A 6,407-nucleotide genomic window follows, 5' to 3' on the forward strand; every position below is an offset into this window, starting at 1 on the left:
GTAAACGAAAAGAGAGTGTGGGTCGTTCATGTAACAGAGTGCGTAAACTTATAAGATTATCTGCTTGATAAAGTTATCGGTTTAGATGAATACCACTTATATTTCGTTAATAAAACAGAGTAAACAAACTTTGCGCCTGCCAAAATTATTATAACCTCAAATCGCTGGTATTGCCACTTTATTTCACATTTCATTTGCGCTATTATACTCTGTTTACACTATACACTTCTTCTTCTTCTTTTTACTTTCATCTAATTATAATATTATTAACCATTTAAAAGATATGAACAAAAAACTTTTGTTAAATTTCGTTGTTTTCTATGAGCAATTACACCAACAAAGATTCACAAAATCACCTGTTCTCAGTTTTTAAACACTATTAAAATATATAATTTAACTTATTTATTAAAGAAACACATAGTTTTATCAACCTAAGATAGATTATTTTGTTATTAAAAAGAAGTTGACAATCTTTGCGAGCTGAAACGCGAGATTCCAAAATAGCTATAGTGCTGCCACTGTATTAGTATTTCGTAATAATTCACTTTTCCTTATGAGATGTGTGCACTGTTCAATGCTTTTCGGTATCTTCTTTCGTTTAATATATATATATAAATAATGAAAATTTTTAATAAAAAATGGCGCGATTTTTTATTAAAAATTTTCGTTTGCGGCGCTTTTTCCATAAAAATCAATACTTCGTTAAATAATGAAAATTTTCAACCACAAATCGCGCGATTTTTTATCAAAAATTTTCGCCTGCGCTGTGTGCAAAGCTTTTGTAAGGCAGCTAAGGGACTGTCAAAAGTCTAATGTCAATAATGAGCAAACCTTTAATTATTGAATCGTGCTTTTTATTATAGCGAGAAAATTTTACATTTCTGCTGTACCAATTCGTAACTTTTTACTGCTGGAAATTTTTGACAGTTTCTCTGGTGCAAAAGAAGTTGAGCAATTAAAATCAGAAAGTATGCAAAAAAGACCTGTCTTTACTGACATTTATTCTTCTAGAACTAAAAGCCATGCATTTATTAGACGCTTTAGTAATAAAATTAGAACAAAAAAATTGTTCAAAACCGTCAGGCCGGGTTGAAAATTTTCATTCACCTCATAGTTAACAAAAATTTACAATCCGTAGTACTTTGCTATCAATTCGCAAATGCCGTTTGCACAAAAAAGGTTATGAAATGCGTTTTATTTAAATCGTTTAGAAAATGAGTCATTTATGTATACCATTTTATGTGGAATTATTCAATAAATTTCGTTTTACACTATACTTTTTGAAACTATTTGGAAATTATTTGTTGTTTCTTGAAAGCAACCCTGCGTACTTGGAAGGTGTGTGTACCAATAATTTCATCCCTAGCATATTCATTCCCGAGGAAGGCAGTCACCAAATTCAGCGAAGGATGTCAAATATTTTTAAGAAATAATTGTGGTGAGTACATTAGGGGATTTAGGGAAATAAAAAATGGAAAAGTTATGCAGCCCTATTCCGCATTTCGACTCGAATCGAAATTTTCCCCGTTTGGCAACTTTGGTATTCTGCGTTCCGTTTCCTTTCGATCAATCTTCGAAATTTACGATTATACCTATTCTACATTTCGATCGGAGTTCCGTTATTCTAAGTTGCAAATTTGTTGCCGGAGAACGTTTCGATTGTAATTTTCGTTGGTTTAAATAATAAAATTTTAGAAAAAAATTAAGTAAAATATACTGTGCATGATTATGATGACTAAATGAATTTTCTCCATTTTTGTGTTTTCGCAGCGGTAATACGGGCAATACGAAAAATTTGCTCAAATATTAGCAACCAAAAGGGTTATTGCGCGAGGTTTTCAAAGAGGAAGCACAGGCGTTTTTGTTTCATTATCTATAAATAAGACTGTGAAATGCACTGAATATAATTTATTCTTTGTATATAAAATTAATAGAAGTATGTACATACTAAAGGTCTGCATCGGAGTTCAGTTTGCTTCACTGTGAAGTTTTTTTCAAATATGTAAACTACTCATACTCTAACAAAGAGGGCATGGAAGGAAGAGAAGTGAAGATGTTGAGCGCTGTATACATAAAACAAGTACTCAAACAAATTATGCTCCGAAAAAAAGAGGAACATAAATCAGCAGTACCATGCTGTTAAACTTCCACAAAAAATATGCTCCTTGAAGCCATATGAACTGTTGATACGCTAATATAGAGGGACTACATGTTCTAATGAGGAATTCAATGATATCGAGTGGGATGCATATAATACATTTTTTCATACGACTTGTAATATAACAGTCTTCTCGCTCCCACACATAAAATAGGCTCCCTCACTTGTGCAGAATGTTGCTTACTCTAGTTTCTAGTTTCTAGTGATATTAGTAGTAAAACCAAAAATTCTTCATACTAAATATTCGTTGGCGTCACCTCCGTTTAGCTATAAAATAACCAAAAATGCCGATTGATAGAACTTTTTACGCTGATTTCAACGGTACCAAATTTATTTGGCGAAGGTAAAAAATAAAGAAGATATAAGAGGTTTATTTGTATTTTTCATTATCACTAAATTGTTGAAACCCAAAAGTAGATCATAATAAAATATGTAATATCGAATTAAAGATAATAACTTGTACTTTATAAATAATAAAAATTTCTTTACCATTAATTATGCAGATTTTTTCAAAAAAGGTAATTTCATGAAAAAATAACATTTGTTCGTTTTTTAGTTTTTTGGTTTAAAAATACAAAAAGCTGTAAATTATGTACATCAGCCAGGAACAAATCTAGAATACCGACCGTTCAGCTATGCAAAAACGAAAACTGCAGATCAATAGAACTTTTTATGCTCATTTCAACCATGCCAAAATTATTCGGCGCAAGTAAAAAAATCAAGACGTTCTAGAAGGTTAAAGTTCAGTTTTCAAATTTTTTAAATATTAATATCTTACGAACTGTAGGTATAACCGATAAAAAAAACTAATGACGCCACCATAAAGATATATATTTGTCTCATAATTTATAGCTTCTTGTATTTATAAAACAAAACCACTAAAAAACGAACAAATGTTATTTTTTCATGAAATAATCTTTTTTGAAAAAAAACTGCATAATTAATGGTAAAGAAATTTATATTATTTAGAAAGTACAAGTTATTATCTTTAATTCGATATTACATATTTTATCATGATGTACTTTGGGGTTTCCACATTTCAGTGATAATAAAAAATACAAATAAACAAAGCAAATAAACCTCTTATATCTTCGTTATTTTCTGCCTGCGCCAAATAAATTTGGTATCGTTGTAATCAGCGTAAAAAGTTCTATCTATCGGCATTTTTGGTTATTTCATAGCTAATCGGTCACTATTCTACACTTGTTCTAGAAAATTGCGCAAACGAAGGTGATGCCAACGAATATTTAGTATGACGAAGTTTTGGTTTTACTACTAATATCACTAGAAACTGTAGTGTAAGCAACATTCTGCACAAATAAAGGAGCCGATTTTATGTGTGGGAGCGAGAAGACTGGTTTATTACAAAACCTTTCTATTAATGAATCATGCATATAACTCAAAATTATAGAAGGCATGTATACTTCTCCCTTTCATTTTTTCAAACAGTTTATGCTTCTTTCTGGCTTTTACAAAATGCAGAGATACCGCACTTAATTCGGTACAATATGTATGTATTTTCAATTCGAAATCAAACAAAAACATCCCACGAAAATGTTTGCGATTTTAGAACCATTAGTGAATATTTGCAAACTACTGCAAATAATAGAGTGCCATATCTTACAAAGTTCAGAGTATTAACGAAACAAACAAGCATTTTATGGTCTTTTATTTCCTTCACACCGCATTGCTATTTTTTCTAACTTTTCTTTTAGTTTAGCGCTGTAACCTATTAAGTTATATCTTTTAATTTATACATGTGAACTGGTTTCAATGAGCATTTTTTCATTAAAATACAATTGCCGTTCGGAGTCGGCGTAAAACTGTCCTTTACTTTGTGTGACAAAATCACGCTAGCCGCATATCGGAGGAGAAGTTAGGCCAGACACTAACATATTGTTCAAGCGCCAATATGTATATCGTCGTTTAAAGTACAAAAGCGCGTATCGTGGTTCCGCAAAACCTCGGAACTGAAATTTGTGCCAAAAAAGATATTTGGTCATCGGAAGCTCCTGACATCAAGCCCTTAGCCATTTATAATAAAATATCGATACTTAGACATAAGGAGAGAAGATTATTAAGTTTAAAAGAGAGAACCGTTTTTAATTAGGACAAGTTTCACTCTCTCCTATAAAATTTAGGCAACCTCCCATACGAGGTTTTGCATTTCCTTGCTGCGCGGTTTTGTACTTTAAACGAAGATATGTAGAAATATTGCATACATATTTTGGTGCCTTTTCAAGTATAAAATCCACTGAGAAACGGAAGAAAACGGCATCCCTATGATTTCAACTTATGCCAAACGTTTCGTAAACAAGCAGTTCTGAACAAAAAACTGTTTTTCCACAAAGATGTTTAAATGGAAGCATTACAAATATAGAAAAATAGCAATCCACATGGCTTTATTGGCAGTAGGTCCTTTTTAAATCACATTTAACAAAAAAATTAGTTTCTAGTTTCGAAGCTAGCACAAAATACAATTTTTTTATTTGTTGTTTACAAAAAAAATATTGTCAAGTATACAAGTCAAAATTGTTAAATATATATCGCTTTCATTATTTTCTTCATAGAGTTGGTGCCTCTTTTATAGGAAAATTCATACGGCTTATGAACAGATTCATACCATGTAAATGCACCATTAATGTTAGAGCTGACACTTATGTTAAATAGCAAACATGGAGAAATAATGTAGGGCGCTCCGAATATTTAGCCAACAGCATATTTGTATAAAGAAAGTGGACTCATTTTATACAGAGAACCAATTTTTATTTGTACAATACGATACTTTCATTTCCCAATACCAGGCGCACATACATATGAAGTAGCAAGCTTTCCATACATGCATACATTTATTTGTAGAAGTTTTTAAATCGTTTGTAGAAGCCTTTGTAAATTCACAAAGTAGAATTTTGGAAATTAAAAAGTTTGTACAAACAACTTTCTGCTTAGAAATAGAAAACTTGTTACTTCACATCTATGAGCGCCTGGTATTGGGAAATGAAAATATCAATTTGACAGTAAAAACTGGTCCTGATGGAGATCTGGTGCAATTATTATCCCGTCTGTTTGTTTTGCTTCACTGATAATTTGGCCGCAAAGTTAGTGAGGTAGTTTCTATAATTTCTTTATCCCCGTGCTAGTAGTATAAAGTTAGTGATACTGAGCTCTATGACCAAAGAAAACGCGACTATGGTCGCATGCGTAAACGAAAAGAGAGTGTGGGTCGTTCATGTAACAGAGTGCGTAAACTTATAAGATTATCTGCTTGATAAAGTTATCGGTTTAGATGAATACCACTTATATTTCGTTAATAAAACAGAGTAAACAAACTTTGCGCCTGCCAAAATTATTATAACCTCAAATCGCTGGTATTGCCACTTTATTTCACATTTCATTTGCGCTATTATACTCTGTTTACACTATACACTTCTTCTTCTTCTTTTTACTTTCATCTAATTATAATATTATTAACCATTTAAAAGATATGAACAAAAAACTTTTGTTAAATTTCGTTGTTTTCTATGAGCAATTACACCAACAAAGATTCACAAAATCACCTGTTCTCAGTTTTTAAACACTATTAAAATATATAATTTAACTTATTTATTAAAGAAACACATAGTTTTATCAACCTAAGATAGATTATTTTGTTATTAAAAAGAAGTTGACAATCTTTGCGAGCTGAAACGCGAGATTCCAAAATAGCTATAGTGCTGCCACTGTATTAGTATTTCGTAATAATTCACTTTTCCTTATGAGATGTGTGCACTGTTCAATGCTTTTCGGTATCTTCTTTCGTTTAATATATATATATAAATAATGAAAATTTTTAATAAAAAATGGCGCGATTTTTTATTAAAAATTTTCGTTTGCGGCGCTTTTTCCATAAAAATCAATACTTCGTTAAATAATGAAAATTTTCAACCACAAATCGCGCGATTTTTTATCAAAAATTTTCGCCTGCGCTGTGTGCAAAGCTTTTGTAAGGCAGCTAAGGGACTGTCAAAAGTCTAATGTCAATAATGAGCAAACCTTTAATTATTGAATCGTGCTTTTTATTATAGCGAGAAAATTTTACATTTCTGCTGTACCAATTCGTAACTTTTTACTGCTGGAAATTTTTGACAGTTTCTCTGGTGCAAAAGAAGTTGAGCAATTAAAATCAGAAAGTATGCAAAAAAGACCTGTCTTTACTGACATTTATTCTTCTAGAACTAAAAGCCATGCATTTATTAGACGCTTTAGTAAT

The sequence above is a fragment of the Rhagoletis pomonella genome, unplaced genomic scaffold (assembly GCF_013731165.1).
Source record: "Rhagoletis pomonella isolate Grant_MI unplaced genomic scaffold, Rhpom_1.0 Rhpom_scaffold_00001, whole genome shotgun sequence".
Lineage (NCBI taxonomy): Eukaryota > Metazoa > Arthropoda > Insecta > Diptera > Tephritidae > Rhagoletis > Rhagoletis pomonella.